Consider the following 26,323-nt stretch of genomic DNA (forward strand, 5'->3'; position numbering starts at 1 on the left):
CATAAAACAAAAATCGCGCATAAGAAACCAACTTCAGCATGGCGGCATCCCTGTCTCCTCTGCCGTAGGCTCAGCAGGAATTCACATCTTCCCGGTGTGAGGAGCGACCCCCTGGTGCAGACCCCAACGTCACCTCCAGCCAGAGCTCCCCGGCCGCGCAGCAGAGGGGGCAGCACGTGGGCTCTGCGTGGTGGAACGCAAACAAGGCATTCCCTGGAACGCAACATCAGGAAGTATTCGTCTGCAATCCATTTCCGTTTCCGGTGAGAGGATTTGGGGGCTGGAGAAAGGGGTTTTACGGTAAGTGATGTTTTTTTGGGGGGGAGTCCACAGTATTCGTGCTGAGGCTGCGGGGTCTAGTAGTAGGAATGGTGGGCTGCTAGGGCTTCCATTGTCACCCGAAGCTGACACTTACTGTGATGGGGAAAGCTGCTGGGAGCTCAGGGGGCTGCGCCTAGTCAGCGGGCTAGAGATGTCATGGCTCCATGTGTCCTCATACAAGGGTCTCATACAAGTCTCCTCATACAAGGGTCCTCATACAAGGGTCCTCATACAAGGGTCTCATACAAGAGTCCTCATACAAGAGTCCTCATACAAGGGTCTCATACAAGAGTCCTCATACAAGTCTCCTCATACAAGTCTCCTCATACAAGGGTCTCATACAAGGGTCCTCATACAAGAGTCCTCATACAAGGGTCTCATACAAGGGTCCTCATACAAGAGTCCTCATACAAGGGTCCTCATACAAGTCTCCTCATACAAGAGTCCTCATACAAGGGTCTCATACAAGGGTCCTCATACAAGAGTCCTCATACAAGGGTCTCATACAAGGGTCCTCATACAAGAGTCCTCATACAAGGGTCCTCATACAAGAGTCCTCATACAAGAGTCCTCATACAAGAGTCCTCATACAAGGGTCTCATACAAGAGTCCTCATACAAGTCTCCTCATACAAGTCTCCTCATACAAGGGTCTCATACAAGGGTCCTCATACAAGAGTCCTCATACAAGGGTCTCATACAAGGGTCCTCATACAAGAGTCCTCATACAAGGGTCCTCATACAAGTCTCCTCATACAAGAGTCCTCATACAAGGGTCTCATACAAGGGTCCTCATACAAGAGTCCTCATACAAGGGTCTCATACAAGGGTCCTCATACAAGAGTCCTCATACAAGGGTCCTCATACAAGAGTCCTCATACAAGAGTCCTCATACAAGGGTCTCATACAAGGGTCCTCATACAAGAGTCCTCATACAAGGGTCTCATACAAGTCTCCTCATACAAGGGTCCTCATACAAGGGTCTCATACAAGAGTCCTCATACAAGGGTCTCATACAAGTCTCCTCATACAAGGGTCTCATACAAGGGTCTCATACAAGAGTCCTCATACAAGAGTCCTCATACAAGGGTCTCATACAAGAATCCTCATACAAGTCTCCTCATACAAGGGTCTCATACAAGGGTCCTCATACAAGAGTCCTCATACAAGGGTCTCATACAAGGGTCCTCATACAAGAGTCCTCATACAAGGGTCCTCATACAAGTCTCCTCATACAAGAGTCCTCATACAAGGGTCTCATACAAGGGTCCTCATACAAGAGTCCTCATACAAGGGTCTCATACAAGGGTCCTCATACAAGAGTCCTCATACAAGGGTCCTCATACAAGAGTCCTCATACAAGGGTCCTCATACAAGTCTCCTCATACAAGAGTCCTCATACAAGGGTCTCATACAAGGGTCCTCATACAAGAGTCCTCATACAAGGGTCTCATACAAGGGTCCTCATACAAGGGTCTCATCAGCTCACTCACCTATGGATTATGCTGAGTTCTCTTATTAATGCTATTTGTCTTTTCTTTGCATTTATTCATCCTTGCCATTCAAAAGCCCAACTTTTTATTTACTTATTTTCATTAATAGCTTCACCTATGGGGTTTACTTTTTTCAGGCTGAATTGGTATATAATAATAATAATAATAATTTTTATTTATATAGCGCCAACATATTCCGCAGTGCTTTACAAATTATAGAGGGGACTTGTACAGACAATAGACATTACAGCATAACAGAAATACAGTTCAAAACAGATACCAGGAGCCGGAGTGAGGGCCCTGCTCGCAAGCTTACAGACTATGAGGAAAAGGGGAGACACGAGAGGTGGATGATAACAATTGCTTTAGTTATTCGGACCAGCCATAGTGTAAGGCTCGGGTGTTCATGTAAAGCTGCATGAACCAGTATGTAGCAGTACAGACACAGAGGGCTAATACTGCATAAAGTGTATGAGAACATGATGCGAGGAACCTTTTTTTTTTTTTAAATTATAAATAGGCCACACAGGGATCGTTAGGTTAATGCATTGAGGCGGTAGGCCAGTCTGAACAAATGAGTTTTTAGGGTACGCTTAAAACTGTGGGGTTTGGGGATTTATCGTATTAACCTAGGTAGTGCATTCCAAAGAATCGGCGCAGCACGTGTAAAGTCTTGGAGACGGGAGTGGGAGGTTCTGATTATTGAGGATGCTAACCTGAGGTCATTAGCGGAGCGGAGGGCACGGGTAGGGTGGTAGACTGAGACCAGAGAGGAGATGTAGGGTGGTGCAGAGCCATGGAGTGCTTTGTGGATGAGGGTAGTAGTTTTGTACTGGATTCTGGAGTGGATGGGTAGCCAGTGTAATGACTGGCACAGGGTAGAGGCATCGGTGTAACGGTTGGTGAGGAATATGATCCTGGCTGCAGCATTCAGGACAGATTGGAGCTGGGAGAGTTTTGCAAGAGGGAGGCCGATTAGTAGAGAGTTACAATAGTCCAGACGAGAATGAATGAGTGAAACAGTAAGAGTTTTTGCAGAGTCGAAAGTAAGAAATGGGCGAATTCTAGAAATGTTTTTGAGATGCAGGTAAGAAGAGCGAGCCAGTATATATATATTCCTCAGGCTTTAATTCTTCATTTTATTCATATTCTAAAATTCTGGGCTGTGGCTCATATAGTCATATATGGAGCTGCAGCCTGCGAACATGGAGCAGCGAGTTTGTTTCCCGGACAGACCCGATCACAGGGGGAGAAGCAGTGAAAAGTGAAAATCATAATTTAAGGGAGAAGACACGGATTGGAAATTAAAAAAAAAACCTTTTGACAGTGAGGATGATGAGTGAGTGGAAGAGGCTGAATTTGCACTGAATTTGGCCTCAGATTTCAAGGAGCAGGTATACCAATTCATGCAGTCAATTCCTTACCATAATACATTCCAAACAAAGGGTTATTCCCATCTTCACAGACGGATAGACCCAAGCACTTTTTCCAATAACTGTGTTTTCCAATTTTCAAATATTAGCTCTCTACTTTAACCCCTTCACCTTCTTGGGTTTTTGCATTTCTGTCTTTCGCTCCCCTCCTTCCCAGAGCCATAACTTTTTATTTTTCCGTCAATATGGCCATGTGATGGCTTGTTTTTTGCGAGAAGAGTTGTACTTTTGAACGACACCATTGGTTTTGCCATATAATGTACTGGAAAACAGGAACAAAATTCAAAGTGCGGTGAAATTGCTAAAAAAGTGCAATCCCACAATTTTTCTTTGTTTTGCTATGTTACCATGTTCACCAAATGCTAAAACTGACCTGCCATTATGATTCTCCGGGTCATTATGAGTTTGTAGATACCAAACATGTCTAGGTTCTTTTTTATTTAAGTGGTGGGAAAAAAAATGCAAAGTTTCTTAAAAAAAAAAAAAAAAGTTACAATTTTCCATTACCCGTAGTGTCTGCATTTTTTTGTGATCTCGGGTCAGCTGAGGGCTTATTTTTTGCATGCTGAGCTAATGTTTTTATTGATATTGTTTTGGTGTAGATACAATGTTTTGATCACCCGTTATTGCATTTAAAAAAAAAAAAATTCTTGCGTTTTGACTTTTTTTTTCTCGTTACGCCATTTCATTATTTTATATCTTGATTCTAAACTCGGTGATGCCAAATATGCGCTTTTTTTTCTTTATTGTTTTATTTTGAATGGCGGGTGATTTGAACTCTTATATATTTTTATATTTTTAAAATACTTTATAAACTTTTTTTTTTACATACTTCAATAGTCTCCATGGGAGACTAGAAGCTGGTATCATCCAATCGCTTGTGCTACACAGAGCAGGGCTGCACCAAGGGGGAATGTGGAAACCACACACAAAAATGCGATCCAATGAGTCCATAGTAAAAAGTATTATTATTATTTATTGTTATAGCACCATTTATTCCATGGTGCTTTACATGTAAGGAGGGGTATATATAATAAAAACAAGTACAATAATCTTAAACAATACAAGTTATAACTGGTACAGGAGGAGAGAGGACCCTGCCCGCGAAGGCTCACAATCTACAAGGGATGGGTGAGAATACAGTAGGCGAGGGTAGAGCTGGTCATGCAGCGGTTTGGTCGATCAGTGGTTACTGTAGGTTATATGCTTGTCTGAAGAGGTGGGTCTTCAGGTTCTTTTTGAAGGTTTCGATGGTAGGCGAGAGTCTGATGTGTTGTGGTAGAGGGTTCCAGAGTAGGGGTGATACGCGAGAGAAATCTTGTATACGATTGTGGGAAGAGGAGATAAGAGGGGAGTAGAGAAGGAGATCTTTTGAGGATCGGAGGTTGCGTATAGGTAAGTACCGGGAGACGAGGTCACAAGGAGGAGACAGGTTGTAGATGGCTTTGTATTTCATGGTTAGGCTTTTGTACTGGAGTCTCTGGGTAATGGGGAGCCAGTGAAGGGATTGACAGAGGGGAGAAGCTGGGGAATAGCGGGGGGACAGGTGGATTAGTCGGGCAGCAGAGTTTAGAATAGATTGGAGGGGTGCGAGAGTGTTCGAGGGGAGGCCACAGAGCAGGAGGTTGCAGTAGTCAAGGTGATAGATGAAGAGGGCATGGACTAGGGTTTTTGCAGATTCTTGGTTGAGGAATGAACGGATTCGTGAAATATTTTTGAGTTTAAGTCGGCAGGAAGTGGAAAGGGCTTGGATATGTGGTTTGAAGGAGAGATCAGCGTCAAGGATTACCTCGAGGCAGCGAGCTTGTGGGACTGGGGAGAGTGGGCAGCCATTTACTGTAATGGATAGGTTCGTTGGGGGGGTCACGTGAGATGGGGGAAAGATGATGAATTCTGTTTTGTCCATGTTGAGTTTGAGAAATCTAGCGGAGAAAAAGGATGAAATAGTGGACAGACATTGAGGGATTCTTGTTAGTAGGGAGGTGATATCTGGTCCAGAGATGTAGATCTGTGTGTCATCAGCATAGAGGTGATACTGAAAGCCATGAGATTCTATGAGCTGTCCCAGGCTAAAAGTGTAAATGGAGAAGAGCAGGGGAACAAGGACTGAACCTTGTGGGACTCCGACAGATAGGGGGCGAGGTGAGGAGGTGGTGTGTGAGTGGGAGACGCTGAATGTCCGGTCTGTTAGGTATGATGAGATCCAGGATAGGGACAAGTCTGTGATGCCAAGGGATGAGAGGGTCTGTAATAATAGGGACTGATCAACTGTGTAAAAGGCAGCCGACAGGTCCAGGAGGAGGAGGACAGAGTAGTGTCGCTTGCTCTTGGCGGTTAAGAGGTCATTGGTGACCTTAGTTAGGGCAGTTTCAGTGGAGTGGTGTGACCGGAAGCCAGATTGTAAGCGGTCGAAGAGGGAGCAAGAAGAGAGATGGGAGGACAGTTCAAGGTAGACGTGTTGTTCCAGTAGCTTGGAGGCATAGGGGAGAAGTGATATAGGGCGATAGCTAGATACAGAGGATGGGTCAAGAGAGGGCTTTTTGAGGATAGGTGTGATGAAGGCATGTTTAAAGCTTGAGGGGAAAACACCAGTTGTTAGTGATAGGTTGAAGAGATGGGTTAGGGTTGGGATGAAGACTGTGGTGTGGTTTGGGATGAAGTGGGATGGGATCGGGTCAAGTGCACAGGTGGTGAGATGTGATCTTGAGAGTGGAGTGGAGAGTCTATCTTCTGTAATGGTGGAAAAGTTGGTTTTGGAGGTGGAGGGCTGGGAAGTCTGGAGGAAGGGCTCTGGGGGTTGTTGACCAAAACTGTCTCTGATGTTATCAATCTACTGCTAGAAAAATGAGGCAAAGTCTTCAGCTGAGATGAGTGGGGAGGGAGGAGGTGCTGGGGGACGGAGGAGAGAATTGAAGGTGTTGAATAACTGTTTAGGGTTGTGAGACAGGGAGGATATGAGAGTTGAGAAATAGGTTTGTTTAGCTGTGGCAAGTGTGGTCTTGAAAGTAGTGAGGGACTGTTTGAATGCAATGAAGTGCTCGTTGGAGTGGGATCTTTTCCATCTGCGCTCAGCAGCCCTGGAATCTCGCCTCAGTTATTTGGTCAGGCTGGTGTGCCAGGGCTGTCTGTTGATTTTGCGAGCTTTGGTATGTGTAAGTGGGGCAGCAGATTCCAAAGCTACAGCTATTGTGGTGTTATATAGAGCGGCAGCGTCATCCGCATTGTGTAAGGAACTTATATCTGTGAGAGAGGAGGGATTCAGAGAATGAATGTAGGTCAAGGTGTTTAAGATTTCTGCGAGGGTGTGAAAGTTTGTGGGGTGGGGATTGTCGACATGGAGTGGAGAGGGAAGAGAATATGAGAAGGTTGTGGTCAGAGAGAGGAAGAGGTAAGTTAGAGAGGTTAGATAGGGAGCAGAGGCGGGTGAAGATGAAGTCCAGTGTGTGGCCATCTTTGTGGGTGGCTGTAGAAGACCATTGAGTGAGGCCGAAGGAGGAAGTGAGAGATAGTTTAGTGGCAGTGAGAGGGAAATGTCAATGGGGATGTTGAAGTCACCCATGATGATAGTAGGGATGTCCGCGGAAAGGAAATGAAGTAGCCAGGTGGTGAAGTGGTCAAAGAAGGCGGTGGCTGGCCCTGGGGGGCGGTAGATGACAGCTAGTTGGAGGTTGGAGGGGGAATAGATGCGCAGAGAGTGCACCTCAAAGGAAGGGAGGGTAACAGAGGGTGGCAGTGGGATTAGTGTGAAAGAGCAGGTATCTGACAGGAGAAAACCAACTCCTCCGCCATGTTTCCTGCTGGGGCGGGGTGTGTGAGAAAGATGGAAGCCACCATACGAAAGTGCAGCAGGAGAGGCTGTGTGAGAAGGGGTGAGCCAGGGTTCGGTGATGGCGAGGAAGGAAAGTTTGGTAGTAACAAAAAGATCATGGATGTAGGAAAGCTTGTTGCAGACAGAGCGAGCGTTCCACAGAGGTCCTGTTAGTGGGGGCTGGGTGAATGGGTATAAGGTTAGAGAGGTTACGGAAGGTTGTGATAGAGCGTGGATGGGAGGTAGAAATGACTGTGGGAATGTGGTGAGGAGGACTAGGATTTGGAGAAATATCACCAGCAGTGAGAAGGAGCAGAGAAAGTGTTAGCAGGTGGGAGCAGGAGAGGGCATGAGGGGGGCTGTCTGTGTTTGGAGACAGAGGATTGTATGTTAAGGAACAGTTTTGAGGAGGAGGTGGGCTGGATTGGAAGGATTGAAGAAGAGATGAACAGTTCCTTAAGGTACCTTCACACATAACGATATCGTTAACGATATCGTTGCTTTTTGTGACGTAGCAACGATATCGTTAAGGAAATCGTTCTGTGTGACAGCGACCAACGATCAGGCCCCTGCTGGGAGATCGTTGGTCGCTGAACAAAGTCCAGAACTTTATTTCGTCGCTGGATCTCCCGCTGACATCGCTGGATCGGCGTGTGTGACACCGATCCAGCGATGTCTTCACTGGTAACCAGGGTAAACATCGGGTTACTAAGCGCAGGGCCGCGCTTAGTAACCCGATGTTTACCCTGGTTACCAGCGTAAAAGTAAAAAAAAACAAACACTACATACTTACCTACCGCTGTCTGTCCCCGGCGCTGTGCTCTGCACTCCTCCTGTACTGGCTGTGAGCGTCGGTCAGCCGGAAAGCAGAGCGGTGACGTCACCGTTCTGCTTTCCGGCCGCTGTGCTCACAGCCAGTATAGGAGGAGTGCAGAGAAGCAGAGCGCCGGGGACAGACAGCGGTAGGTAAGTATGTAGTGTTTGTTTTTTTTTACTTTTACGCTGGTAACCAGGGTAAACATCGGGTTACTAAGCGCGGCCCTGCGCTTAGTAACCCGATGTTTACCCTGGTTACTGGCATCGTTGGTCGCTGGAGAGCTGTCTGTGTGACAGCTCTCCAGCGACCAAACAGCGACGCTGCAGCGATCCGGATCGTTGTCGGTATCGCTGCAGCGTCGCTTAATGTGAAGGGGCCTTTACTTGATGTGGGGATTAGGGGAGTTTAAGCAAGTGAAGGATTATAGGGGTGAAAGTGAAAACAAACAGAAACATTGTTTACAGTGACTGGCCAGTTACCTTCAGTTCCTTTCTGGTTCAATTCTGGTTTTAATTCTACATAATCTTCACACTTCTAGGACACACTTATCGGAATCACACTGCAGACTGAAGTCTATGCAGACTTGAGCTATGCAATATATGTACAACTAAGTGCATTCAGGTGTGAAGCAGAGAGGAGTGGTCTCTATTCATCTTGGTCAGAGAATTAAGAGTGGACCAGATGCATACAATCAAGCCAGAGTAAACAACGCCATAAATAACACTAGGGTAGAGCTGGGGTTAGTTAAAAGACATACCATGCGAATGCTAGGTGCAGAGGCAAGTCTATGTGCAAAGCTGGGTGATGTACTATGTGCACTTCATAGACAGACAGCAGGAGAGCAGGTAAAGTAATATTGTGCATCTATCATATTTCACTAAAATACAAATACTGATGTACAGGCGCAAATAAATTCTGAGGGGATCACTGATGTAGGGTTGGAACAAGGGGACTGCCGTATTATGCATACCAAGTGGTAAGTGCCAAAATATAAATAGTTACCTCAAGTGAGTGGCACAAAAGAACTTGCAGGGCTGACGCGTCACCCCGACGCGCGTTTCGGATGTCCTTCGTCAGCTCACTCCTGGCCGTATAATATACTTTAGGTAATGGCATATATAGAAATTATGGCAGCATAATTTGTTGAATCCGCTGTCAGTAATATAGAATGAAAATCATATATATCATATTAACATGCCTGTAACATTATTACCTAAAATATCCAATTATCAATTACCTTAGTTATAGTAATTATGTTGCACAATACAACGATATACACACATGTTTTGTTATACATGAGTCAAAAACAGGAGAGGTCACAAAAATGTACCGTATATACTCGAGTATAAGCCGACCCGAGTATAAGCCGACCCCCCTAATTTTGCCACAAAAAACTGGGAAAACTTATTGACTTGAGTATAAGCCTAGGGTGGAAAATGGAGCAGCTACCGGTTAATGTCAAAAATAAAAATAGATACCAATAAAAGTAAAATTAATTGAGACATCAGTAGGTTGTGTTTTTGAATATCCATATTGAATCAGGAGCCCCATATAATGCTCCATACAGTTCATTATTGCCCCATAGATGCTCCATATAAAGCTGTGCCCCATATACAATGCTCTGCATCGTTCATTATTGCCCCATAGCTGTGCCATATAGTGCTCTGCACCGTTCATTTTTGCCCCATTGATGTACCATATAAATCTGTGCCATTGCTGCTGCTGCAATAAAAAAAAAAAAAAAAGCCATACTCCCCTTTCTTGCTTGCAGCTCCCGGCGTCCGGTCCCGGCGTCTCTCCGCACTGACTGATCAGGCAGAGGGCGCCGCGCACACTATATGCGTCATCACGCCCTCTGACCTGCACAGTCAGAGCGGAGAGACGCCGGGAAGATGGTGCGGCACCGGGAAGATGGAGCGACGCCCGGCGTGTGGAACGGGGATAGGTGAATATGACATACTTACCTAGTCCCGGCGCTCCTGACGCTGCCCCTGCCTGTCACACTGTCTTCGGTGCCGCAGCCTCTTCCTCTATCAGCGGTCACTGTTACTGCTGAATAGAGAAATGAATATGCGGCTCCACCCCTATGGGAGTGGACTCCATATTCATTTTTCTAATGAGCGGTCCCACGTGACCGCTGAACAGGGGAAGAGCTGCAGCACCCGAAGACCGTGGGACGGCAGGGAGAGCGCCAGGATCGCCAGGACTAGGTAAGTATGCCTCAGCGCCCTCTCCCCCTCACCCGCCGACCCTGCCACCCACCGTGACTCGAGTATAAGCCGAGAGGGGCACTTTTAGCCCAAAAATTTGGGCTGAAAATCTCGAGTATATACGGTATATAAAAAAAATAAAAAATACTATGTAGGTACAACTGAATACCATTGTTCCTGTACTTGTTAATATTAATATTGTTAATATTAGTCACCACTCAGTCCCCCGATATAGCATTGTGACCCATTTTATTCCATAAAAGCATATGTGGCCGTACGGATCAACATTCTAATGCATCAACAAAATTCAAAGATATATATGGAAGATCTTCTTTCAGGAGTAAAGCGTCTACACCCATTAGCCTCGACAACCTGGTCTGAAGGAACATGAAGAGAATATGGAGAATAGAGAATATATATACACAAAACACCTAAAATAAAAAGAGAATAAAGAGAAAAGAAAATTAGAACCGGTTAAAATCAATATAACATAGGTGCCAACAGGTGCATAAGCACACAGCAGACAGCAGTCACAGAAATGAGGCAACATTCAGATTTTCATTTAGACCATGTGGGTGGACTGTGTTAAGGGTCCAAACCCAGCCTGCTTCCAGTTGAGCCAGACGTTGGGTGGTTTTGCCACCATGTATGCCTACCTCCAATACATCTATACGCTTGACCCTGAAGCCCCTACTGTCACTTTGATGGTGTAATTTAAAATGTTTGGGTATGGTCTTTAGAGTTGTAATGTCATCCTCATTCACTGTGGCCTGAGTGCCCAACATGTGCTCCCTGACCCGGACCTTAAGTTGACGCGTAGTAAGTCCCACATAGGTCAGGGAGCACGGGCAGGTGGCATAGTATATCACATTCTTAGTTGTGCAGTTAATGGATTTCCGTATTGTATGGTTTTTCAAACCACGGGAATAAATGAACGAATCACTTTGTTCAATGTTGGCGCATGCCACACAGCGTCCACAGGTGGAACAGCCTCCCCTAGCTTTGTTTTTATTCAGGAATGTTATCGGGGGATCATTGACATAGTGGCTCCTCGTCAAATATTCCCGAAGGTTTCTGGAACGGCGGTATGTCATCAGTGGCTGATCCGGTAGCAGTTGTGTAATAATGGGGTCAGTTTTCAGAATCGGCCAAGATTGACAAAGAGGCCTTCTTACACCCTGGGAATGGAAATTAGTGATAAATCTAATTTGACTGGATTTCTTAATTTTTACGTCTGACTTGTATAGTAATCCATTCCAAGAGCTATGCTTAGCTCCATTATATCCCCTATTGATTGACCGATGACTATACCCCCGCTCCCGAAACCTTGTTTTAAGATCACCAGCCTGTTCCTCATATTCCCTGTCTGTCAAACATATCCGACGAAGGAACTCCCCTATTGGTACCGAGTGCACCATGTGTGAGGGATGAGAGGAGGAAGCATGCAGCAAAATGTTAGAGGAGGTGGGTTTTCTGTAAATCCCTGTCTGGATCATCCCCATTGAGTCCCTTTTAACCATGATGTCCAGAAACTCAATTTTGTTCTGGTCGTATGTAAAAGTCAATCGTATGTTCTGGTCATTACTGTTCAACATTTCTATGAAGTACTGAAGGGAATCTGAAGTATCCTGCCAGATCATGAGAATGTCGTCTATGTACCGTGTCCACAGTAGGACGTGGTCCATGGACCCCCACTGATCAGACAGGAAGTGGTCCCTCTCCCACAGACCCAGGAACAGATTAGCATAGAAGGGCGCAAAGGCCGCCCCATGGCTGTTTCCTGGATCTGTAGGAAGAAGGACCCCTTGAAAACAAAAAAAATATGGGTCAAAGTAAAATTCAATAATTCCAATGTAAGGGCTCTCATCCCTACAGAAATGTTAGATGTTGTCATCCGTCACCAACAAGGTATCAGCATCAAGGGATAGGCCATCACCTTTCCGAAGTAGTTGGTCAGTGTCTTTGAGGAAAGAAGGCAATTCTTCAACCACAGGTTGTAGCATAGAATCTATCCACCGGTTGACGCCCTCCAAGTAATTTCCTTGACCTGATATAATCGGGAGACCTGGTGGAATGTCCTTATTTTTGTGGATCTTAGGAGGAGATAGAATGTTGGTATTGTAGGTTCCACTACAGTCAGAGTGGTGGCCAGCTCCTTAGTGATGGTCCCATATGTAGTGGCCCTCAACAGAATCTCCCTGAGTTGTTGACTTAAAGAAGACAAGGGGTTAAATATCATTTTTTTTATAACAGGTCTTATTATGGAGTTGACGAAATGCCTCTTTTTCATACATGGCCGTAGGTCACACCACGATATTACCCCCCTTGTCCGCTGGTTTGATAACCACCTCAGGGAGATTCTGTAGATGTTTCAAATGTACCTGCTCCTCTCTAGTCAAATTATCGTATTGTATATGGTGTGGAATCCGTAACAACTCATTAGTCACCACCTACACAAACAGGTCAGTGCTGCTGCATTGTGAAATCGGGGGAAATTTCTTGGAGCGCGGCCGAATGGATGGAGGTATCTTACCTCCTTCTGGTGTATTATGCTCCTTTGACAGTTCTTCCAATACCCTCAATGCTGACTGTTTTGTTCTTCCTCTCTAGGGAATAATTTACATATATTACCATCATGAAAAAACGCTTGAACAGTAATGACCGTGTAAAAATGTGGAGATCTTTTATGGCAGTAAAGTTATCGAATCCTGCAGCTGGAGAAAATGATAGACCCTTATGCAGTAAGGAGCAGTCAGTTCTAGTAAGAACATGACTACTAAGATTAATTACCTGTATATAAACCTATAAGATCACACTGAGATGTGAAGCGATGACTAATGTCAGCGGGTCTAAATGTCCATATATATAATAAAATTAATTATTGACCAGGAAATCCACATCACAGCGAGTAGTGTGGATTTCATGGTCAATAATTAATTTTGTTATATATTACTAGATGGTGGCCCGATTCTAACGCATCGGGTATTCTAGAATATGCATGTCCACGTAGTATATTGCCCAGCAACGTAGTATATTGCCCAGCCACGTAATATATTGCCCAGCCACGTAGTATATTGCCCAGTGACGTAGTATATTGCCCAGTGACGTAGTATACAGCACAGAGCCACGTAATATATTACCCAGCCACGTAGTATATTGCCCAGCCACGTAGTATATTGCCCAGTGACGTAGTATATTGCCCAGTGACGTAGTATACAGCACAGAGCCACGTAGTATATTGCACAGCGACATAGTATACAGCACAGAGCCACGTAGTATATTGCCCAGCCACGTAGTATATTGCCCAGTAACGTAGTATATTGCCCAGCCATGTATGTCACAGGTTAAAAAATAAACATACTCACCTAACGATCCGAGGGCCCTTTGTAGTTCAAACATACTCACCATTCTCGTCGCTGCTCCTCAGTGTCCTGTCTCTCCGCCTTCTGGGATCCAACGGCGCTGTGCCGATGGGCGCGCTGCTGCCGCCATCTTGCGTTCCCAGGATGCATTGCGAAATTACCCAGATGACTTAGTGGTCTCGCGAGACCGCTAGGTCTTCTGGGTAATTTCGCGATGCATCGCTGGGAAAGGAAGATGGCGGCAGGCGCGAGCGGCTCAGCATACAACGGAGGGTGAGTATAGCAGTTTGTTTTTTTTATTATTATTTTTAACATTACTTTTTTTACTATTGATGCCGCATAGGCAGCATCAATAGTAAAAGGTTGGGGACACACAGGGTTAATAGCGGCGGTAACGGAGTGCGTTACCCGCGACATAACGCGGTCCGTTACTGCCGGCATTAACCCTGGGTTAGCGGTGACCGGAGGGGAGTATGCGGGCGACAGGCACTGACTGCGGGGAGAAAGGAGCGGCCATTTTCTTCCGGACTGTGGCCGTCGCTGATTGGTCGCGGCAGCCATGACAGGCCGAGACCAATCAGCGAATGAATAACCGTGACATAAAGAAAGAAAGAAGGACCGACGGAAGTGACCCTTAGACAATTATATAGTAGATTGACATTTAGACCCACTGACATTAGTCATCGCTCCACATCTCAGTGTGATCTTACATGTTTATATGCTGTGACCTAGAGGTATGCCCTCTGCTGGTCGAGAGGGCGCTTTTGTTTAGGTGGCCAAGATTAATTACCTAGTTGTCATTATGGTCATCATCCTGTGGCGGATTATTCACTCTTCTATAGGGATGATAATTGTGATTTCTTGGCCTTTTATTATTAGCTCCTGACCTTGTTATCATAGAGGATGTAGATGCATCTGACTGTGTACTGAGGGAAGAAATGGATGTATTTGAAGTAGTCCGCTGTCTAAATTTGGACTGTGAGGGTGTCTGCTTCCATTGGTAATCCCTCATGTCTCTATTAAATTTCAAAAGCTGTATTTCATTGATTTTCTTGACAGTGCCATCCAGTGATTTGTCAAGTTTTACCTCATAGTTCTGTATCTGATCTACAGTACATCCAGCTCGTAATTCTGTAAGGGCTATATCAATGTCTCCATCCAGACTAACGATTGATTTTGAATTGAGATTCATCAATAGTTGCATAAAGGTGTTAGAACAGGTGCTGCATTCCTCCTCCCACTCATTTATGAACGTCTGGTCTTCAACTGGAAACGCCGGAGTAACACGTATCCTCAAACCTGTGGGAATCAACTTCTGAATCATATATTCAGTATATTCCCGATTCCACTAGAGTTTAGTATGTTTTATTAACATAGTCTGTATCGAATCAAATAGACTGTCCCATCTGTGATCGCTAGTTCGCTGTGTGTCAGCCCCGCCCCAGACAAAAACCTGATTAACTTGTCCAAGCCAGGGCTTCTCCCTGGCTTTATAGTCCATGATATCAAGAGTGGGACCTGTGCAGAACACAGAATTTCTCTATTCTCCATTTTCTCTTCATGTTCCTTCGGACCAGGTTGTCGAGGCTAATGGGTGTAGATCTTCCATATATTTCTTTGAATTTTGTTGATGCATTAGAATGTTGATCCGTAGGGCCACATATGCTTTTATGGAATAAGATGGGTCACAATGCTATATCGGGGGTCTGAGTGGTGACTAATATTAATATGTACGGGAACCATGGTATTCAGTTGTACCTACATAGTGTCTCATCTTCGCTTCCACTGCGGCTCCCTCTTGCACTCACCTGTCTTCTGAGAGTGTCCCTGCTGCTCCATCTTTTCCTCTCTATCCCCTGGAGGACTCCAAACCGGAAGTTCTCACAGCGCTGGCCTTATTATTCCGCCTCTTCCTCCAAACCTTGCCTTGTGTTCATTTGTGCTTGCAAGGGATTTTGGCCGCACTACTGTCCAGCGTCTCGTATACCTGACCTTGTGCTTCTTTCATTTTTCCCCTAGGTCCTGTCCTAGTTCCTCATCCTGTTTACCTCCACGTTGTCCTGCCTGATTGTCCGTTTCCACTGCACCATCCTTGCTCCAGTCGCCAGTCTGACCTCAGCTACCTACCGGTTCGTGCTGCCCTCTCGTACCACCTCTCCGTCCTGTCGTATTTCTCTTAGTCTTGTATACCTTCCCGGTTCCTATTTCTAGCCCTCTCACTCTGCTTTCCAGCTGCCGTGGCGATAGTCTCTCACGGGTCTGCCCCTAACGCTCGCCCGTGGGAGGATCGTTGTCACGGTCCAGTGGGTCCGCCCCTTCGTTCCTTCTTTGTGTCTCTGTCATTGTCACAGTAACACAAGGCCATGGACCCCACTGGTGTTTCCGCTACCCAAAAGGAGCTACTTATCCTTCGAGAGAACCAGACCAGGTCCTTCCTAAAGACTATGGAGTCCCGTCTCTCGTCCCTACAGACCTCCGATCCTGGTAACGCTTCCCAGTTGGCTGCTCTTCAGCAGGAGCTTGCCCAGCAACGAAACACTCAGTCTCATATTCTGAATTTCATGGCCTCGGTGGATAACCGGCTTCTCTCTCTCCCGACCCCCGCCTCCGCTCCTGTCCAAGTCCCTCCTTTGCATTCCTCGCCCCATTTGGCCAGACCTCCGTGGTATAGTGGAGATCCTAAGTTGTGCCGTGGGTTTCTCAACCAGTGCCAACTACATTTTGAACTGTCACCACTACTATACCCTACTAAGCGCGCTAAGGTGGCCTTTGTGGTCTCCCATTTGGAGGGTGAGGCGTTGGCTTGGGTTAATCCTCTCTGGGAACGTGACGACCCTCTAGTCTCTCAACTCACTCCCTTCTTGGATACCTTTCGCAAGGTATTCGATGAACCCGGTCGTCTGGTCTCTACGACTGAATCCCTTTTCAACCTTCACCAGGGCACTAGTACTGTTATTCAATATGCCATTCGGTTCCGCACACTCTCCTCAGATTTGGGTTGGAACAATGAGGCATTAGTGGGGGCTTTTTGGCGAGGACTATCTCCTTGTATAAAAGATGAGTTGGCAGGATGACATACACCCACCTTATTGAAAGACCTGATTTCCTTGGCTACTCGCATAGATTTACGCTTCCAAGAGCGTTCCCGCGAGATCACCAGAGAGAGAAGACCTCCTTGTTTGTCCTCTGCTGTGTGAGTTTCTTCTTACTCACAACCCGCTTCTGTACCTTCTTCTTCGCCGCAAGGAGAGACTCGCACAGGGCCTTTGCTTCTATTGCGGCAGCGCCTCTCATCTTCTGCGTTCTTGTCCTCAGAAGCCGGGAAACGCCTCCGCCTAGGACAGGTAAGAGAGGTCTTCCTAGGTTACCATGAATCCTCTCCCCCTTTGACTCTTTCCGTTTTATTGCATTTGGGTTCCAGTCGCTTCTCTCTGGAGGCATACATTGATTCAGGAGCGGCTGGGAACTTTGTGCAACTTGAGGCAGTAGAGAAACTTGGGATACCTGTCAGACCCTTGGAGACTCCTTGGCAAGTAGCTTCAGTAGACGGTCAGCCTTTGCGGGAGACCATCAACTTGGTTACCGAAGAACTGGAACTTCAAATTGGAGCTCTACACCGAGAGAGGTTGGCTTTCTACGTTCTGCCTTCGTTGTCTCATACTTTCCTTCTGAGACTTCCTTGGTTAAAAAGTCACGAACCCACCTTGGACTGGCGCACCGGTGACGTTCTACGTTGGGGATATTCTTGTCAGAATAGGTGTCTGCTTCCCATTCAGCCCGCTAGATCCTCGCAGTCTGCTCCAGAATCTGCAAATCTACCTTCGGCTTATTGCTCTTTCTCGGATGTCTTCGACAAGAAAGAAGCAAAGACTTTACCACCGCATCGACCATATGATTGTTCGATCGATCTCATTCCAGGTTCTTCTCCTCCCAGAGGTCGTATCTATCCTCTATCTCTGTCTGAGACTCAAGCCATGTCTGAGTACGTACAAGAGAACCTGGCCAGGGGCATTATTCGGAAATCCTCTTCACCAGCATGAGCAGGTTTTTTCTTTGTCAAGAAGAAGGATGGTTAGGGGCGTGTCCTAGCTGGCCATGTGAGTGGAAGCAGGGAAGAGTGCTCCTGCTGCCATAAGGACAAAAATCCTGCTTTAACCCCGATTTTCGGGTAAACTCACCTAAATCCGGCTGGCTGAAGGTCCGGAGAGTGCAGCAGTGCGGAGCAGCAGGTCCGGAGTCGGCAGCGATGACCAGGAGGCGGCAGAAAGACGCTGGCACCAGCGATGCAGGAGCCAGCCAAGATGGCTCCGATGCTAGGGAGGACGCCGAGAAGGAGAACGCCGCATGTCAGCGGCGCATGGAGGTGGCCGCAAAGCTGCAGCAGTATGCCAGAGTGGAGGCTGCTGAGGAGGCAGAACCAGGATCTGGAGCTGGAGCTGACCAGGAGGAGGAGGAAGCAAGCACAGCCGAGCAGCATGAGGTACAGAGGGGGAAGGAGAGAGGCAGCATGGCTGGGGCTAGTGGGGGACCTGAAGCCATATCACAGGGAGAGGAGCCGACTCTTAGAGATGTTATCACACTGATCTCTTCATGTCAGCAATCCCTGAACTCCTTGGCCCAGCAGATGCAGGAAGTTAAAGGGGACACGGCACAGATTAATGCGGCTCTGCAGAAAATGGACAAACGTATAGGAGTGGTGGGGGAGAGGGTGAGCACGGCAGAAGATCACATAGTTAAGCTACAAAAAGCTGAAAAGAAGTTCGCCCAAGCAATAGCCGAGCTCGCTGCCAAAAATGAGGATCTGGAAAATAGATCCAGAAGAAATAATATACGTATAGTGGGGCTGCCTGAAAAGACTGAGGGGAGAAATCCCACTGAGTTTGTGGAGAACTGGCTGCTGGAGAAGATTGGGAGCACAGTGTTGACAAAAGTCTTTGCTGTTGAACAGGCTCATAGGGTCCCGCCGCAGCCCCCTGCCCCAGGAGCGAATCCCCGTACCATGCTTGCTAAAATACTGAACTACAGGGACAGAGACATTATCCTCAGAAAGGCTAGAGAGATGGAGGATCTGACGGCTGGAGGTCAGAAAATCGCCATTTATCCGGATTATTCCGCTGCGGTTCAGAAACAGCGGATGAAGTTTACTGGAGTCAAGCGGCGACTGAGGGAGCTGGGAGTGCAGTACTCAGTGATGTTTCCCGCCAAGCTGAGACTGGTGGCTTTTAATAAGACACATTTCTTCCTGACACCGGAGGACGCTACCCAGTGGCTTGATACTCATGAGAAAAAACTTAAGGGAATGGGCGACTGACATTTCGGCGAGATCCAGTTGGGATTTGTTTTCTCTGTCGATGGAGGAGAGTTCTGCGCTCGTTAGCAATGGTTAAAGAGTTGAGCAACTGTTGGGGGTTTTGCTGGGCCATATTGAAGGAATGGCCGGAGGGGACAGTACCAACTACTAAGTACGGGGGAGGAGGGTTATGCTGGGTACTGTGAACTGGTTTGGTACTTTTTCTATATGTTAATATAAGTTGAAATGTTAAGATACAATAAAGTGAAAGTTGGGGGGGAAATTGTGATTGCTATGGCAGCGGGACGCGAATGGAGAGGGTTAAGTAAGGGATAGTGTTCGTAGTGGGCAGTGGAGCCCCACTCTTGATGAGAGGAAGAATGCGTTATATTGGGGGGGTTAGGGAGGCAAGTTGGGAGGGGGCAGGGGGGGTGGGAGGGTTGGGGCAGCTCATACTTGGGAAATTGGATACTTTAAGAAATGATGAGCCACATGATGGGAGATTGTATTAAAATATTGAGTTGGAATGTGAGAGGTCTGGCAGATAAAACACGGCGGGCGGCAAGTCTGCAGTATGTCCGAGAACAGAAAGTCTCAATGATATGCCTGCTGGAGACACATTTAGTGCGGGAGAGGGTGAACATATTGAATAGGCGCTGGATACAGAGGGCGTATCATTCTACTTTCTCGACGTATTCTAGGGGTGTGTCTGTGTTAATACCTGCGGGGGTGCAGTATGAGGAGGTAATGGTAAAAGAGGATGTCGATGGTCAGTATGTGGTGGTGAAATGTAAAATGAATGGAGTATTGATGTGTATAGTGGCAATGTATATTCCGCCCCCATACTCAAGCAAGAAGATAAGAGAGGTGCTGGAGAGGGTAGAGCGCTGGGGACCGTTACCATTACTAATTATCGGCGACCTTAATAATATATGTGATGACTTTTGGGATAAGAACAAAAACCCCCAGAATAGGACGGCGGGACATACCACTACGTTTGGGACTTATGTCGGGGAAGTGGGCATGGTTGATTTATGGAGAGTTAGGCATATCGGGGAAAGGGCGTATTCATGCTACTCACCAGCTCATGGTACGCTGTCTAGGATTGATCTGGCACTGGGTAACCGATTACTAGATACGATGGTAAGGGACGTGAGATATTTACCTAGGGCTCTCTCAGACCATAGTCCAGTTGAAGTGGAATTTCGATCAGTGGGGACACGGAACGGGAGCAGAAGGGAGTGGAAAATTCACCCTAATTGGCTACACAGTATAGACTTGGAGAAGATTAAGAAGGAATTGGTGGAATTTTTTGAGATAAATGAGGGTAGCGTAGATGTGCTTACTGTGTGGGAAGCCATGAAAGCGTACTTGAGAGGGCTGTTGTTTAGGGATATTAGCAGGTGTAAGTGGAAATCGAGAGAGGCAGAGAGGCTGGCGATAGATAGGCTGAGGGTGGCTGAAGATGAGATGGTAATAATGGGTACTTTGGAGGCTGGGAGGAGGTTAAAGGCAGCTCAAAGCCAGCTAGAGGCGGTCTTGCTGAGTAAGGCTGAAAGGAAGAGGGAATTCATGAATTTGGCCTATTACCAGGAGGGTGAATCAGTGGGTCATTTGCTGTCGCTGGTGGCATCTGCCCAGAGAAATACTTCCTTTGTTCACTCTTTGGTGACTGGGAGTGGTGTTGCTGTTTCTGAGACTTCAGAGATTTTGGAGACTTTTGCAGATTTTTACGCAGACTTATACTCCTCTCGGGTAGATGGGTCAATGGAGGACACGGTGGCGTTCCTTGAGGAGTTGGAGCTCCCGAGGCTGAGTGACACAGCTAGGGAGGATTTGGAGGCTCCCATTACGGAGGAGGAACTGGGACGGGCATTGCAGTCGATGGCTAATGGGAAGGCGCCTGGCGTAGACGGATTTCCTGCCGAAATTTATAAAAGCTTGGGGGAAGTGTTGATCCCTAAATTGAAGGCGGTCTTGGAAGAGGCTACGAATGGTGGAAGGCTACCGGCATCTATGCGGGAGGCCACAATAGTGGTGATTCCAAAGGAGGGGAAAGACCCGACACAGCCGGATTCATATCGGCCAATTTCTTTGCTTACTATCGACGTTAAACTCCTGGCTAAGGTGTTGGCGATGAGGTTGACAAGTGTTATTTCTGGCCTGATACACTCAGACCAGTCTGGCTTTATGCCTGATAGGTCAACTGCGATTAATCTACGAAGGCTGTATATGAACTTGCAACTCAAAGCCGATAACTGTGGCCAGAGAGTTATTGCATCTTTAGACGCTCACAAGGCATTCGATAGTGTGGAGTGGGGGTATCTCTGGCAGGTGTTGCGAAGAATGGGGTTTGGACCGCAGTTCATATCATGGATTCAATTAATGTACTCGATGCCGATGGCCAGGGTTAGGGTAAACGGGGAGTTGTCACGGACCATACAATTGGCTAGAGGGACGAGACAGGGGTGTCCGCTTTCCCCCCTTTTGTTTGCTCTGGCGGTGGAACCACTGGCCGCTACGCTTCGACAGTCTGATGAGATGACGGGGTTTAAATATGGGGTGATTGAAGAAAGGGTGGCGTTGTATGCGGATGACATTCTGCTATTTCTGGCTGACCCGGTTGCATCCTTGGAGGGAGCCATTGGGATTATTGAACGATTCGGATCAGTGTCGGGACTTAGGATAAATTGGAGTAAGTCTATCTTGTTTAAGGTGGACGATGTGGATTGGGAGCCATTGGAGGACGGGCGACTGGAGGTGACGAGTAAATTTAAGTACCTGGGAATATGGGTATCTATGCCGGTCACTGACTATATACATGAGAATCTGACTCTAATCTTGGGTGCCCTCAAGGCAAAAGCGGATGCATGGCTTAAGCTACATTTGTCTGTGGTAGGCAGGGTGAATCTTATCAAAATGATTCTGATGCCGAAAATACTGTATATTCTTCACAATGCGCCGGTTTGGATACCACGTGGGAAATTTAGACAGATCAACTCTCTGTTTAGGAATCTGATTTGGGGGAGGCAGCATCCGCGTATCAAACTGGAGACACTTCAGCGACCCAAGGATGATGGGGGTCTGGCATTGCCTAACCCTGAGTTGTACTTTCTTGCAGCCCAGAGTCAGCATTTAAGGGGCTGGGCGCATGAGGGGTCATCTGGGGCAGTACAGCGGTTGATGGAGGTGGTGACAAAAAGAAGGCCAGTGGTGCAATGTTTGGAGGATGGATCCTTGGAGAGTTTGGGGAAGCTATATCCGACTTTGCTGTTGATACGCAAGCTGTGGAGTAGATTGAGGCACATACGTGGGATCACGGACTTGACTAGATACTCGCCGCTATGGCATAATAACAATCTGAAAGAAATTGAGGCATTGGGGGTACTGATAGAGTGGTTGGGCAAAGGGATTCAGTATGTGTATCAAATAATTGAACAAGGTGAACTGAAATCATTTTCCCAATTGCAGGCGGAATTTGGTCTTGGGTCTGCAGGGGAGTATCAATATTTGCGGATGAGGCATGCCTTTGGAGCTCAGAGTAGGAACGGAGGTATTAGGATTCAAAGGGATATAGTACTGGAGTATGTGTGTAATGATGGGACGACTGGAGGAGTCATATCCACTCTATACAGGGATCTGTTGCACACTTTTCTATTGGGGTTTCCAATAATGGCAAGAGCTAAATGGGAAAGGGATTTGGGCCCAATAGATAACGAGACTTGGGAGTCGGTGTTGGAATGGATCCCAAGACTGTCGCTGAGTGAACCGTATAGACTGTCACAGCTCTATGTGATACACAGAGTTTATAGGTCTCCGATGGTGCTATATAAGGCAGGATTGCGTAATGACTCTGAATGTCCGAGGTGTAAGTCTACGGATGCAGACATTTTCCATATGATGTGGACATGTCCGAGGTTGGCTGCCTTCTAGGTGGTAGTTTTGAGTCGTATGGAAGGTGCGTATGGATGCACGGTGCCAAGGGATCCAGTTGTCTGTTTGTTGGGATGCGTGGATGAGATTGGAGTGGATGAACACCTAAAGATAGCTATAGCCAGATTGTTGTATATGGCTAGGAAGGTGATAGCTAGAAACTGGATTAGGGAAGAGCCGCCGTCAAGAGGAGAGTTCCTCCAGTATGTGAAACAGGGCCTGACACTAGAAAAAGGGATTTATAAGAAGAAAGGGAAAACTGAAACGTTCAATAAAATGTGGTCTCCATGGATTGCTATGGGATAGTAATGTGAAGTGTGGCTTATACGAATGGTTGAGGGATTAGATACTCTATTGTTTTAATGATGGTAGTAATTAACAAGATGAGCTGCTTTGTGGGGTGGGGGTGGGGGGCTTTGGGATCGAAGGGGGCTGTTTGAAGGGGGGGGGGGGAAATACTCTATATTGAAAATGTAAATGTAACATGTTAATTGCCTTGTTATTCTTAATAAAAATTTATTTGAATAAAAAAAAAAAGAAGAAGGATGGTTCTCTTCGTCCCTGCATAGATTACCGGGGTCTCAATAACATCACGATTAAGAACAAGTACCCACTTCCCCTCATTCCTAAACTCTTTGATCGTCTGCGTGGTGCACGAATATTCTCTAAACTGGATCTCCGAGGTGCATACAATTTAATCCGTATCCGCTCAGGAGACGAGTGGAAAACTGCCTTTAACACCAGAGACGGTCACTACGAGTACTTGGTTATGCCATTTGGTTTGTGCAATGCGCCCGCTGTCTTCCAGGAGTTTGTGAATTACATCTTTCGGGATCTACTGTACACCTGCGTTCTGGTCTACCTAGACGATATTCTTGTGTTCTCTCCCAATCTGCCTTCGCATAAAAGCCATGTTCGACTTGTACTTCAGGGTCTTAGGGAGAATCGTCTGTACGCCAAACTTGAAAAGTGCGCTTTTGAGCAGCCGTCTCTCCCATTCCTCCTGGGTTTCATCGTCTCCGATTCCGGTTTACGCATGGATCCGGGAAAAGTTTCTGCCGTGCTCAACTGGCCGAATCCGCTCGGAGTCAAGACAATTCAGCGATTTCTCTGATTTGCAAATTATTACCGGAAGTTTATTCCTCACTTTTCCGCTTTGTCCACTTCCGTCTCTGCTCTAATAAGAAAGGGGGCTAATCCACACCACTGGTCAACTGAAGCCGAGAAGGCTTTCCTATCTCTCAAGCAAGCATTTGCCTCAGCTCCTATACTTCAACGTCCAGAAGCTAATAAACCTTTTATTCTAGAAGTCGATGCCTCCACCACCGGGGCCGGAGCAGTTCTTTCTCAGAGGTCTTCTACCAGTCGCCTTGCTCCTTGTGGGTTTTTTTCCAAGACCTTCTCCTCTGCCGAGAGGAACTACTCCATCGGTGACAGAGAACTTTTGGCCATCAAATTGGCACTGGAGGAGTGGAGGTATCTTTTGGAAGGAGCCGTGCATCCCTTTGTGATTTATACGGATCATAAGAACTTGGCGTACATTTGTTCTGCGCACAGACTTAATCCTAGACAGGCCAGGTGGGCTCTGTTCTTCGCCCGTTTTTAACTTTGAGCTTCGTTTTCAGCCCGGTAATAAAAATCTCAAGGCCGACGCATTGTCTAGGTCCTTCTTGTCGGAAGATAACGAGGAGGAGCCCACACATATTATCGATCCCTCTAAGGTCATCACTGTCGCTCCAGTTAATCTTACCTCGCTGCCTCCGGGTAAGACTTTTGTGTCTATGAAGAACAGGCGACGTGTCTTGCAATGGGGCCATACCTCCAAACTGGCAGATCATGCCAGTCTCAAAAAGACTCTCATCCCGGTGTCCCGCTATTATTGGTGGCCGTCTCTTCCACAGGATGTCCGAGGGTTCGTAGCCTCGTGTTCCTCTTGTGCCAAGAATAAAGTTCCTAGGCAATTGCCTTCTGGTTGTCTTCGTCCTCTTCCGGTTCCTTCCACTCCGTGGCAACACATCGCAATGGATTTTGTTACTGACCTGCCCTGTTCTTCTTCTTGCACCGTCATCCTTGTGGTTGTGGATCGTTTCTCTAAGATGGCTCACTTCATCGCTCTTCCAGGCCTACCTTCGGCACCTGAGTTGGCGAAGATTTTTGTTCACCATATTTTTCGTATTCATGGTTTACGACAACATATTCTTTCTGACAGAGGAGTCCAATTCACCGCGCGCTTCTGGAGAGCTCTCTGTAAATCTATGAACATCTCACTTGACTTTTCTTCGGCCTACCATCTGCAGACTAATGGTCAAGTGGAGCGCACGAATCAGATTTTGGTGACTTATCTTCGTCATTTCTCCAATGCTCATCAGAACAACTGGTCAGATCTACTACCGTGGGCAGAATTTGCTTATAACAATCATACCAGCGAAGCTTCTTCCAACTCACCATTTTTTATCGTCTATGGTCAGCATCCAGGTCTTCCTCTACCGGTTCCTCCTGTCTCTACTGTACCTGCGGCTGATCTTCTGTCTAGAGAGTTCTCCAGGGTCTGGCAGGAGACCAAGTCCGCTTTTGAATTAGCACAAAATAGGATGAAGAGACATGCAGATAAAAGGTGTCTGGATCCTTCCTTATATCAACCGGGTGATAAGGTGTGGTTATCTTCTAAATTTATCCGTCTTAAAGTTCCTTCTCGTAAGCTGGGTACCCATTATATTGGTCCTTTCGAGGTTTTGACTCGCATTAAATGAAGTCTCTTACAAGCTAAGGTTACCCTCCTCTCTCCGAATTCCCAATTCATTTCACGTGTCTCTTCTAAAACCAGTGGTGTTTAATCGGTACCATGCTTCAGTTCTTCATTCTCCTTCGCCTGCGTCTGCTGATGATGTCTTTAAGGTAAAAGATATTCTCGCTATGAACAGACTTAGAGGTAGAACTATGTTTTCAGTGGATTGGAAGGGTTTCGGTCCTCAGGAGAGGTCCTGGGAGCCTCGAGAGAACATCCAGGCTCCTTGAATTTTGGCTAGGTTTCTTTTTAGCCTAAATCAAGGGGGGCGTAAAGAGGGGGGTACTGTCACATCTTCGCTTCCACCGCGGCTCCCCGCTCCCTCTTGCACTCACCTGTCTTCGGCGCCTCGGCGCGCCTCCTTTGATGCGGGTTCCCATCTGGTGTCCCCTCCTCTGTGTATTCTCCCGGTCTCTGCTTCTCGACGGCTGCCCGCGCACGCTCGGTTTAGCGCTGCGCTCGTACACCTCTGAGAGTGTCCCTGCCGCTCCATCCTTTCCTGGCCTTATTATTCCGCTTCTTCCTCCAAACATTGCCTTGTGTTCATTTGTGCTTGCAAGTGATTTTGGCCGCACTACTGTCCAGCGTCTCGTATACCTGACCTTGTGCTTCATTCATTTTTCCCCTAGGTCCTGTCCTAGTTCCTCATCCGGTCTACCTCCATGTTGTCCTGCCTGCTTGTCCATTTCCACTGCACCGTCCTTGCTCCAGTCGCCGGTCTGACCTCAGCTACCTACCGGTTCGTGCTGCCCTCTCGTACCACCTCTCCTGTCGTATTCCTCTTAGTCTTGTATACCTTCCCGGTTCCTATTTCTAGCCCTCTCACTCTGCTTTCCAGCTGCCGTGGCGATAGTCTCTCACGGGTCTGCCCA

The 26,323-nt window shown here is 47.0% G+C and overlaps 1 protein-coding gene across 2 annotated transcripts in view; it reads left to right on the forward strand.

Annotated features, from left to right (window-relative positions):
- Window positions 1-262: 262 nt before the first annotated feature.
- Window positions 263-26,323, forward strand: part of LOC138667075 (zinc finger protein 3 homolog) — a 105,634-nt gene continuing 79,573 nt past the window's right edge. Inside the window, exons 1-3 of one of the 2 annotated variants that reach the window (XM_069755348.1) lie at window positions 263-300; window positions 15,463-15,572; window positions 26,081-26,190. The gene's annotated coding sequence lies outside the window, so the exon portion shown is untranslated. The remainder of the gene's footprint in view (window positions 301-15,462; window positions 15,573-26,080; window positions 26,191-26,323) is intronic. The other variant, XM_069755347.1, reaches the window with a different exon arrangement.

This window comes from Ranitomeya imitator, chromosome 2, assembly GCF_032444005.1.
Source record: "Ranitomeya imitator isolate aRanImi1 chromosome 2, aRanImi1.pri, whole genome shotgun sequence".
Lineage (NCBI taxonomy): Eukaryota > Metazoa > Chordata > Amphibia > Anura > Dendrobatidae > Ranitomeya > Ranitomeya imitator.